This window comes from Canis lupus, chromosome 14 (assembly GCF_003254725.2).
Source record: "Canis lupus dingo isolate Sandy chromosome 14, ASM325472v2, whole genome shotgun sequence".
NCBI lineage: Eukaryota > Metazoa > Chordata > Mammalia > Carnivora > Canidae > Canis > Canis lupus.
The window spans coordinates 18,246,625-18,259,387 of NC_064256.1; the positions used below are offsets into that span (position 1 = coordinate 18,246,625).

Sequence of the window (12,763 nt, forward strand, 5' to 3'; positions counted from 1 at the left end):
ACATAAGGGTTCATCACTGTGAGAAAGTGTGAACCCTGTAAAAGTGTTGTATACTTTTTTTGGTTTTGACAAATGCATAATGTTACTTATCAACCATTACAGTATCACTTAGAATAGTTTCACTGCCCTAAAAATCCCCTGTGCTCCACCTCTTCATTTCTCCCCAACGGCTGATCTTTTTACTGTCTCCATAGTTTTGCTTTTCCAGAATGTCATATTGGTGGAATCATGTGGTGTATAGCCTTTTCAGACTTACCTCTTCACTCACTAATATGCATTTAAGGTTCTTCCACGTCTTCGTTTCTTTTTAGCACTCAATAATATTCCATTGACCGGATGTATCATAGTTTATTTAACCATTAACCTCCTGAAAGACAACTTGGTGGCTTCCAAGTTTTGGCAATTATGAACACAAAGTTTCTACGAACATGTGTGTATAGGTTTTTGTGTAGGCATAAATTTTCAATTCCTTTGTAATAGCTGGATCATATGATAAGAGTATGCTTAGTTTTGCATGATACCACCAGATTGTTTTCCAAAGTGGCTGCACTATTTTGCAATAATGAGAGTTCCTATTGCTCCATATCTTTGCCAGCATTTGGTATCATCCATATTCTGGATTTTGACTATTCAAATTGTTGTGTAGTGGTAGCTCATTGCCATTTTAATTTTATTTTTTAAAGATTTTATTTATTTGTTTGAGAGACAGAGACAGTGACAGAAATAGCAAGAGAGAGCATGAACAGGGAGGAGAGGGAGCAGACTCCCTGCTGAGCAGGGAACCCGATGAGGGGCTCCATCTCAGGACCTGGAGATCATCACCAGAGCTGAAGACAGATGGTGCCCCTCATGGCTATTTTAATTTGCATTGTCTTGATGACATGTGTTGTTGAGCATCTTTTTATACGTTCACTTTTCAGCTGTGTATATTCTTTGGCGAGGTGTCTGTTAGGGTCTTTGGCTCATTGTTTGTTTGTTTGTTTGTTGGAGAAAGAGCATAGGCAAATGAGAGCCCAGTGTGGGGCTCCATCTCACACCCCTGAGATCACGCCCTGAGCTGAAATCAGGAGTAGATGCTTAACTGATTGAGCCACCCTGGTGCCCCTGGCTCATTTTTAAATTAAGTTGTTTGTTTTCTTATTGTTGACTTTTAAGAGTTTTTGTGTATTTTGCATAACAACTCTTTATCAGATGTGTCTTTTGCAAATATTTTATCCCAGTCTGTGGCTGGTCTTCTCATTCTCTTGACATTGTCTCTCATAGAGCAGAAGTTTTTTTTGTTTTTGTTTTTTTTTTTTTTTTAATTTTTATTCATGATAGTCACAGAGAGAGAGAGAGAGACAGAGACAGAGGCATAGGCAGAGGGAGAAGCAGGCTCCATGCACCGGGAACCGATGTGGGATTCGATCCCAGGTCTCCAGGATCGCGCCTTTGGGCCAAAGGCAGGCGCTAAACTGCTGCGCCACCCATGGATCCCTTAGAGCACATTACCTTTTTTTCCCCCTATGGATAATGACTCTGTAAAAAGCCATCGACAAACTCAAGGTCATCTAGGTTTTCTCCTATGTCATCTTCTAGGAATTTTGTAGTTTTTTTGTTTTATATTGACCTCTGTGATTTTCAGTTGATTTCTGTAAAGGCTATAATATCTGTGTCTAGATTTACTTTTCTTGCATATGATGTCCAGTTGTTCCAGCACCATTCGATGAAGAGACCGTCTTTTCTCTATTGTATTGCCTTGTTGCTTGTCAAAGGTCAGTTAACTACATTTATTGGAGTTATTTACAAGCTCTCTGTTTTCTGCCACTGACTTATTTCTTCTTTCATCAATAGCACTCTGTCTGGATTACTAAGTCATGTTTTTTATGGATGCCTAGACATCCTCAGTATGGAAAAGCAAGCTCATGACATAAAGGATGGAATTACAGGGATCCCTGGGTGGCGCAGCGGTTTAGCGCCTGCCTTTGGCCCAGGGCGCGATCCTGGAGACCCGGGATCGAATCCCACGTCGGGCTTCCGGTGCATGGAGCCTGCTTCTCCCTCTGCCTGTGTCTCTGCCTCTCTCTCTCTGTGACTATCATAAAAAAAAAAAAAAAAAAAGGATGGAATTACAGACCAGTATCTATTTGGACTTCTCCGTGGAACCAGAACTAGTTTATTTGTGACCAACTTAAATTTACTAGCCTGTCTCTTTCAGTGGCAAGAGACAGAAACCCAACCCAAACTTAAACAAAGAAAGACATGTTCTGGCTCACAGGGATTTGGAAGAATTGAGTGGAACTGGCATTAGATATCTTCCAAGAATCCATATATCTTGGCCCACCTTCTCATTTAGAGGGTTTTTAATAATAAGAAAAATTAAAAACCAAATAACCTACTTCTCACCGGCTTAAAGAATAATTTCTTCATTTCCTTCAAGTATTTGCTCAAATCTCACTTCCTCAGTGAGGCTGGCCAACTTTCACTTTATTCAACACCAACACCTGTCTCCTTTTTACTATGCTCGACTTTTACATTTTATTCACTTACTGCTTTGTAACATACAGTAGAACTTTCTTATTTATGTTTTTATTTTAATATATTTCTTGGCTAGAATGTTAGTTCCACAGGGCAGGGCTCTTATGTATTTTGTTCACTGAGATATTCAAGCATCTAGGACAGGGTGCCTAGAGCACATGGTAGGTGCTCAACAAATATTGGTAAGTGAATGAAAGGGAATTTATTATCTTATATAAGATGAAGTCCCAATTTCCAGGATCATTGATTCTGCAGCTCAATGACATAATTGAGAGCCATGGTCTCTTCATCTTCCCTGTCTGCCACCCTCAGTATGCCAGCTTGGTGTCTTGGGCTAGCTCTCTTCATGGTTGCAAGATGGCTGCTTCAGTTCCAGGCATCCCATTTATCTCTTTTTTTCCTCTAATCCATGAAGAATCCCATATTGATTTTTAAAATCACACTTGCACATATAATAACACAAATTAAAATAAATGCATAAAATACATGCAGCCCTCCTAGACACATTCTTAATTAATTACTCAACTGCAAAAATGTTGATTTTGGAAGAATTTTGTCAATGTAAATTTTTGAAATGTTAAGCAGGTATGTTAAGTATAATAATTTGGACATTGCCTTTGAAAAGTTTAATAATGGTGTGCCTTGGTGGCTCAGTCCATTGAGCATCTGCCTTTGGCTCGGGGCATGATTCTCAGGTCCTGGGATCGAGCTCTTTGCCAGGCTCCCTGCTCAGCAGGGGAGTCCACTTCTCCCTCTCCTTCCACCACTTGTGCTTTCTCTCATTCACCCTTTCTCACAAATAAATAAATAAGATCTTTAGAAAGAAAGAAAGAAAGAAAGAAAGAAAGAAAGAAAGAAAGAAAGAAAGAAAGAAAGAAAGAAAAGTTTAATGGTTGGAAAATTATTTTTGAAATACATCTTATTTATTTTAATAATATTCTTAGAAAAAAATGAGGAAATCTGTCATGAGGATGATTAAAGGAAAAGCGTTGACTATATTAAGGTGAGATAAAGTATTTTTAGAAACTATGAAAATATATTTTAAAATATAAAATTTCCATAAGGCATAATATAGCCAAAAAAAGTACATGAAAGACAACTAACACTTTTTTTTTTTTTTTTGGTTGGATCAGTTGAATGCCTATTTTATTTAACTCAGGTCAAGTGGATTAAGAAAATTCCCTTTGGCTAAAATAAAAAATGAGATAATGGTAAGGGATCCATCGAGCTCTTTTAATATTAACTGCTTTGAAAAAGTAAAGAACATTTCATGTGAAAATGTTCATTTAAAACATGGACTGTATCGGTTGCCATATTGCTCCACGTATATAAAAGGCTCAGGCTTATAAAATCTGAAGAGAAAATAACCACAAATCACCCTGTTAATCCATTGGGCATTTCTAGCTGAATTAAGTTTGTCCTTGTTAAAGAAATTATCTTCGTTCCCCCCCCTCTCAGGAATGCATGTAAAACAGTTCCTGTCTCGATGTACGCCTAAGGCAAAAAGTTCAGTGCTCAATTACCTGCTGTCTGAAGTCTCAGATTTTGCAGGGAGCAAGTGAAATAGCGTTTGAATCAGAAGTCTTGACCCATGCTCTTCTTTTTCCCTTCACAGCCCTGCCAGCTATTTGGCATATGAAGGTCCTGACCTGGGAAAACCATCTCAGATAACCACGCAAGGAGAGGGAAAAATGCAACACCTAGGAGATTTCAGTAAACAGTAGAATCATGCCAACCTAATCTGTGTTAAAATGCTTGGAATGTGGGAGCCGCCGATGATGCCTGTTGTCTGTGTGTCTGACTGAATCCTTTCTTTTCTCAGAGCAGCAAAGCCAAGCCTGGGAACCAGGCCAAATGCCTGCCACTTACCTTAAATTGATCAGCCACTTTGAGATTAAAACCCCTGAAAGCTGCCACACCGTGAAAACAAGGCCTCCTTCACATTAAAGGCAAATTGCGACTTTGGGTTTGCTGTGATCTTTTTTCCATTTTATCCAGTTTTTCACTGTGCACACTTTTTTTTTTTTTTCCTTTCCATTTATGCTCCAACGTAGAAGCCAATAGTTACAGCATCTTGGCCAGGCATTCATTAAGGTTTATAAGAACAAAATTTATGGTTATTTAGAGCTGGCACAGAGACAGACTGTTGTTGGAAAAAGAAAAAGCAATACAGGTGGGAAATAGAAGTCTTAACAAAGGCCCATACTGTAACGTGGTGCATGGGGCTCTTCTTGGCTGTGGTCTGGGGCAAAAAGCATATTGTATTTAAAACCATTTACTCCTCTATTTTGAGTCCTCCCCATTCTATGGTTCTGTAGATGATGAAAACAAGTAGACCAGTCACTCCAAGTGGTTTTCCTGTCTTGTGTAAGAGCTAGCATTTACAGGAGTGGGCAGCCATCAAGATGCATAGATGTGTGTCCATCTGAGTGATACATCTGTCAGCATGGCTAAGGTAAGCACATTTAAGAAATACATATTATGGGGCCACCTGGGTGGCTCAGTGGTTGAGCGTCTGCCTTTGGCTCAGGTCGTGATCCTGGGGTCCTGGGATCAAGTCCGTCATCGGGCTCCCTACAGGGAGCCTGCTTCTGTGTCTCTGCCTCTCTCTCTGGTCTCTCATGAATAAATAAATAAAATCTTTTAAAAAGGAAAAGAAATATATTATGGATCAGAATAAGGGCTCTCTCATGAAGAGACGAGTCACGTTATCTTCTTACATAACAGCAGGGCCTGTGTTCCCAAAAATGCAGGGTGTGGGCAAAACACACCCATAATCTCTGAATTCAGGTAATAATGTGGAATTCTGGCACAAGCTTGAAGTCTATATTCTCCCTCGGGAAACATTGCTAATGATTATTTTTTTTCCTTTTAAATACTCTGATTGCCTGCAGTAGGGGAATAAGAAGGCTCCTTGTCCAGTCATTTGCAATATTTATGAAGCAGGCCTTTTAAGCATACATTTTAGTTTCTACTCATTGTAGTCCAAGAAGTTCCTAGGAGTCCTGGCATGTATTGAAAAAACATACAGCTTTAGTGTTTCATGATGTAAAGTGTTCCCAAAATACCACTCCTAGCTGTGCCAGTAACATGCTTTATGACTTAGGGCAAGTTAGTGTAAGTGTCCAGCCATTCATCTCCCATTATTAAATGGGAATATTACTACTATTACTACTATCACCACCACTACTACCATCACTGTACTCTTACCAGGTACACTATGCTAAAGTATTGGCTCCTACTTCTCCAACTTTGTACACACTAGGATATTTCCTCTTTCCTCGCCATGAAATTAAGTTCATCTTATTTACAGACTTTGTTTCGGAAATCTTCCACATAATTGTTTTTATTTCTTTTTATCAGTATCACCTCAACATGGAAATACTTCTAGTGTTATATGAACTTGGCTTTGTCTACATGTTACTTGTGCATAGAAAGGAGTACTTTACCCTAATCACACACATTTTCAGCTCCCCAAGAGCAGAGGCTAGGATCTTCTTGATATTTCTTCACCAACAAGGTGATCATTAAATTGGAATAGAATACACACAAAATCTTTTGCATCACTTCATAAAATGTTAAATATAGCTTTGGCTGCATGAACACACAATGTGATCCTCATTTGCAGATAATACTGATTATTTCTGAGCGTGGGTGAGCCTGTTTGCTAAGTTGTGAATAGAAGTCACTTCCCTTATAATGCAGAGTACCAGAAAACCAGAGTCATCATAGAGGGAACAGAAAATGGGATGGTTTGGTCTGGTATTGATTTCTGCCTCTGCATCTTTTTGACCAGTTTGCCTCATAACTTTGTCATTTAAATTTCCTACCATGCCCAATAGGCTTTTATCTTGATTACCGATTTTATTTATTTATTTATTTATTTTATTTTATTTTATTTTATTTTATTTTATTTTATTTTATTTTATTTATTTATGATAGGCACACAGTGAGAGAGAGAGAGAGAGGCAGAGACATAGGCAGAGGGAGAAGCAGGCTCCATGCACTGGGAGCCCGACGTGAGATTCGATCCCGGGTCTTCAGGATCGCGCCCTGGGTCCAAAGGCAGCCACTAAACCGCTGCCCACCCAGGGATCCTTGATTACCGATTTTATCATAACTTCCGAAGTCTTTGTATTTCATATCTCCTATTAATTGTGATCCTTCTATATTTCATCAGTCATCAGGTATTTATGGAGCGCCTGATATGTGTTCAGTGTTAGGCTAAGGGTAATTGAAAAATTCCTGTATAACAAGAAAGAGTGGGTAAGAAAACACAAAGCAAGTAAATGACTGCCTCCAGGGATCTGCTTTGTGTTTCGTGGCATAGGGTAACAATTTGAGGATAATTTGAGAGAATGTACAATGGAATCATGTTTCATGATGAAACATCAGTATGGCAGTCCAAAGAGTGTGCACTGAAGCCATCGCAGAAGGTGTAAGCCTTGAACAGGGCCTATAGCAATGACGAGGAAAGGAGGGCTGTGTCTCTGAGAGAGGGGAATAGTAGGAACAAAGGCACAGAGGTGAGAATGAACTTGGTGACCTCATGAATCAGCTAAGACATGCTTTCGGGTGCAGCCATGAGAGTATGGCCAGGAGTGTTTTGGGAAAGAGGACTGAGCGACAAGTGCCAACTAGTGGAAGTCCTTGCAAGTCAAACGGAGAAGTTGTGATTGTCTTGGGAGAAAAATGGGACCTTCTTTAGGGTTGAGGTTGAAAGATTTAAGATGACCATGAATTCTTTTCATGGCTAAGGCTAAGGATTTCCAAGGCTAAGGCTTGGCATTGGAACACCTAGGCTCTGGTCTTGGTTTCAGCATTTTCAAGACGCGTGATCTTGAGCAGGTTAGTGAATCATCTGAGCCTTAGTTCTTGCATTCATAAGCAGGAATAGTTCAGTACGCCACCGACAGCCCCTGTAGCCACGCGAGCGTGAGAAAATCAGCACGTGCAGTGCAGCAGAGCCCACAGAAGCCAAGCAAAAGAAAGAAATCAGAGAGATGCTGCAGAGGCTGACACTGCATCATATAGGTGACTCCGGTCCTTCGGTCTCCAGAAAAAAATAGTTCTGCCGACTGACTTCTTTCCCTGAAACTCCATCTCCTCACCTCGGCTACTCTACGAACTCTGACATTTTGCTACTCTCTCTTTCGCCTTGTCCCTTTTCAGAAAGAGTTGCCCTGTCCCTACTTACACCACCTCACAGACCTTTTGGAGAAATCACCAACAGATTCCCAAAAGGCCTGTTGTCTTTTGAGTTTCTGCTTTACTCACATCACACACTCTGTCTGTTGACATTATTCTTTAGCACCATGCCTCCTTATTTTCTGTAAAGCTCCAATTTCCCTGAGTCTGATTCTGAATGATTTTTAAATTTCTTACCTAAAAGAATTCACTTTCCTCCACTTTTGCAATCCTCCCAGCCCATTCCTTTTGCTCCTGCTGGTCATTTGCTCTCTCTGATTACTTATTACCAGCACACCTCTGCCTCCTCCCATTCTCTCATCTCATTCTTGGATTGTCTTGCATTTGAAAAGATTAGGGAGCCATCCCTGCTAATGCCAAGTCCTGGAAAGGATGTAGGGAACAGAAAGTCAAACAGTGCTGGTGATCATGTAAATTGGTACAACATTTTGGACATCAATTTGGAAATACTTTGTAAAGCCAAAGATGCTCGAACCCTCTTCCTACCTAGGTGGTCGCCCCAATAATAACTGTTGTTGTATACTGAGTACTTCCTTGGTGAAGATGCTGTTTTCACTGCTTTATTCTCTGGAAGGAAATGCTTCCATTGTTCTAATTTTACAGAAGGGGGCACAGAGAAATTAAGATACATGCTCAAGACTGCACTGTTGGGTCTTTGTGGTAGAGCTTGGAACTGGAGTGGGTAGTTGGCTTCAGAACCTAAGCTGTTATCCATCAAACATCCTGCAGAAGTTTATACCCCAGGAGTGATGTTTACCAATGTTCACTGCAGCACTGCTTAGAACATCAAAAGATGTGAATGATTACACACTGCCCCTCCAAAGGCAAATGGGTGGATCGATCCATGGACTCCTATTCAGGAGCTAAAAGGAATGAACTGGATCCATGAATACTGAGGTGAACTAATCTCAGGAATAGACTCTTGTATGGAAAAAGCAAGGTGCAGCATGATATATATACAATAACACCAAAGATGTAAAATTTTAAAACACATGAAACAATAGTACATAGTTTATAGATCATTATGCCTGTACTAGTTAAAAATCTTAGATGTGAATGAACTACATCAACTGAAAGATATCTTGAGGGATGGAGGGAAAGAGAAGGAATGAGGGTGATTTTCTCTGTGTTTGTAACATTTAAACACAAAGGAGAGGGTGGATGAAAATATGGTAAAATATGAATATTTGTTTAATCCAGGTACTGGCTACATAAGTATCATACTATGTTTTCATTCTTGTCTATATGTTGGCAATATTTTATATACACAGCTTGAAAACATTAAAAAGAAATGAGAAATTAGTCAAAACCTTACAAGGAGGGACCATCTTCTGGGGGCTTTCCAAGTGAAAACAAAGTAATTCTGTAGCACAGATTACGTGATCAATATTGCGAGCGAATAAAGGGAAGTAAAGGTATTTTCTAGGAGCCTAGAGATTAGTTAAAGAGAGCCAGACCTATAAAACAATTAAGAAATAACGTATTAAGGGTAGAAATGCTCAGACTGATAAATAAATAAGATTTTATACTGAAAAAAAAAGAGAGAGAGAAGAAAAGAAAATAAATAACATAGGCACAGGCAAGGAATTGTAAAGCACAACCTACTTCTGCTAAAAGAATGCCCACCTGAGTGGTTTCAGCAATTGGCTCTGGGCAATATCACAGGGGAAGGAAAATGTACAGGGCTAATCTTTGAGCAATGGCTCAAAATATGGGTATGATCTCCCACGTGACTGATAGCTGAGGCTCTGCTCTTAGGGAGTGGAGGATAGGAAATTTGTAGGCTACTCATCCACACTTACAGCCTGTTACCAATATAAAGCAACCAAAAATGTAATTTTACTATTTTGTAGCCAGCCCTCTATTTATACATCTCATGTCCATAGATTTCGTGTAATTAGAACCTAGAGATAATACCCAAGGTATTTATTTAACACGTTTATTCTGACTGTGTAATATTTATTATTTATTTATCTCCTTAAATGCACATGATACTTGACAAATATGTAGAAAGACAAGTTTCCTGCCCTGGGGAGTTTATGTTCCAGTGTGCACAAATAGAACAGAGGGGTAGGATCTTGACTTGGGGAAGACTTGGCAGATAGGGAGAGGCTGCCTAGGTAGGAGAGAAGGGAAGCTGAAATCGCTGGAAAAGTGGGGATGGGAATGTGCAGGGAATGGAGGACTTCTAAAGAAATTCTTTAAAAGTAAGCATGATGTTTAGTCTATATAATGCCCTTGAAAAAACTTTGTGAGAGCAAGGGTGAAGTTTAAGATTTTGACAATAAGATGAATAGTGTAGAAGCATTGGTACTTCAGTAGCAGCAACCATGTACTGAAGCCACCATATACAATGTACAAGACTCCTCATGTATATTAAGTCACCAATTCCAAAAAGCTGATTTTAGTGTCATCACTTGACATACGCGGAAACTGAAGTTCAGGGAGGTTAAATACCTTGTTCAGGATAACACAGCTAGTAGGTGCATGAGCATGAATTCAAAGTCAGATTTGACTCCAAAGTTCATGCTTTTTACTCTATACTCCACACAAAGCAAAGAGAACATCAAGAAATGAGAACCAGACAGGAGGATTAGAACATAGGCTAATTGTACACCATTAGCAACAATACAGTGCAACCACCTCAACATTTAAGGTAATAAATTTCCTTATGTGAGAAAAAGTAGAGTCACTGCAGGTAAGTTAAATGACTGAAATGAATTACATTTATCACTAGTATATTAAGAAAGAAGAATCTGTTGAGATTTATGCTAATATACAGATAGAACACTAAGAGAGTAGAAATATATGGTGTGACCATGGAGAAAAAGGGGAATGAGGAAAGATGAAGAGGAAAAGCTCCACACTAACTCAAGAAGTGAACATGGGGCACCTGGGTGGCTCAGTGGGTAAAGTGTCCAACTCTTGATTTCAGCTCAGGTCATGATCTCAGGGTCGTGAGATTGAGCCCCAAGTCAGGCTCTATGCTGGACATGAAGCCTGCTTCAGATTCTCTCTCTCTCTCCTTCTCCCTCTGCTCCTCCCCTCCTGCTCACACACTCTTTCTCTAAACAACAAAACAAAACAAAACCCAAAAACTGGACGTTTAAGAGCTCTGGATTTGCAAGTAAATGTACTCTTTTATTCTTTTTTAAATTATTGAAGTATAGTTGATACACAATGTTACATTAGTTTTATTTTTTATTTTATTTTTTTTTAGAAGCAGGCTCCATGAGGGAGCCTGCTGTGGGACTTCCTGAGACTCCAGGATCATGCCCTGAGCCAAAGGCAGGTGCCAAACCACTGAGCCACCCAGGGATCCCCCTGTTACATTAGTTTTAGGTATGAGATATAGTGATTGGACAACTCTATACATTGTGTTATGCTCACCACAAGTCTATCAACCCTCTGTAACCATACAATGCTATTCCAGATGGCCAGCAGACACATAAAAACACTCAACATCACTTATCATCAGGGAAATGCTAATCAAAATCACAATGAGATATCCCCTTATACCTATCAGAATGGCTAGTATCAGAAAGACAAGAAATAACAAATGTGGGCAAGGATGTAGAGGCAAAGAAACCCTCTTGGTGAGAATATAAATTGGTGCAACCACTGTTGGAAAACAGTATGGAGGTTACTCAAAAAATTTAAAATAGAAATACCATACAATTCAGTAATTCCACTATTGGGTATTGACCCAAAGAAAATGGTTTAACACTAATTTGAAAACATATATGCACTCCTATATTCATGGCAGCATTATTTACAATAGCTAAGATATGGAAGCAACCTGAGTGCCCATCATAGATGGATGAATGGATAAAGAAGTTGCAGAACATACATAAAATGGGACATTACTCTGCCATAAAAGTGAGTGATATCTTGCTATTTGTGTCAACATGGATGCACCTTTTATTCTTGAATCTATGATCAGGCTGTATTGGTTGCCTGCCTCTTTTTTGCCCAACTGCATAGGACTCCATTGGTATGGAAATTTGCCACCTATCATCTTCCCATATCTTTTCCAAAAGGATTCAGAGCAATTTTGAACAAAATATATCTACCCAATAAGGTTAATAAAAGTGAAATAATTACAAATTTACCTACGATGCTCTTTCCTAACTCCTCACCCCCAGTCAACCATCCATTAACTCAATCCCATACTTAAAGATCCAACTCAAAACTCATCATTCTGACCCTTCTATCTTGTTCTACGGCTGTTCCATGCATATAATTTTATTATAGCACTTATCATATGATATTGCAATTAGCTGTTTCAAGTAAGTTTTCTTATTAGACTATGAGGTCTTTCAAGCTAGGAATCAAGTTACATTCATTTGTATGCACCATACTTTGCAAAGTATCTGACACATGTTAGGTACTCAAAAGTTATTGAATAAATAAATGATTAAAAGTCAGAATCAAAGAAAAGAAAAGAAAACAAGTATTCTAAACTATAGACTAATAAGTATTTTTATTTTGGGGTATCAGGATTGGCTCTGGAAGTTAGAAAAAAAGAGGAACACAGAAAACACATTATCATTACCAAAAGGAAAATGCAAACACATTCTTAGGGAAGCAGTGATTAGAGCTAATTATGCCTAATAAACCTTTGTTTGAGGGGCATGTAAGTAATAAGTTATAAATTGATTTTTCCAAGGAGAAGTTTCATGTTAAATAAATACATATCTACAAAACAATGACCAGCTTGTCAAAGACTTATAACTAGAAATTCCCAGTACCGTTGACCAAAGATCCCTACATTTATTTAAGAATTATGACAGTATTACCATGAAAGTGTTTTTTGCTTTGTCATTGGTGTTACTGTGCCACCAAAGGAAATACCATTTTGACCACTGTGCATCAATGTAACCCACAATGGCATTATTTTTAAACCATATGTCAAGTGCCCTCTCTTCCAACGCATTTGTTTTGAGACACTGTGGTTCAGTAAAGACAGGATGCATTTAGAATCAAGCATCCTTAACTTCATTTCCTAGTACTACCACTTATTGCCATGTGATCCTGG

General features: G+C 39.0%; 2 long non-coding RNA genes across 4 annotated transcripts in view; one reads left to right on the plus strand and one right to left on the minus strand.

Moving 5' to 3' along the window:
- The window catches only part of LOC118350540 (uncharacterized), a 46,798-nt gene that overhangs the window by 24,295 nt on the left and 9,740 nt on the right, over nt 1-12,763 (minus strand). The gene's annotated exons all lie outside the window — the stretch shown is intronic.
- The window catches only part of LOC112674926 (uncharacterized), an 89,078-nt gene that overhangs the window by 2,683 nt on the left and 73,632 nt on the right, over nt 1-12,763 (plus strand). For 2 of the 3 annotated variants that reach the window (XR_007401996.1, XR_007401994.1), the window contains exon 2: nt 4,133-4,972. This is a non-coding gene — a long non-coding RNA (uncharacterized LOC112674926). The remainder of the gene's footprint in view (nt 1-4,132; nt 4,973-12,763) is intronic. The other variant, XR_007401995.1, reaches the window with a different exon arrangement.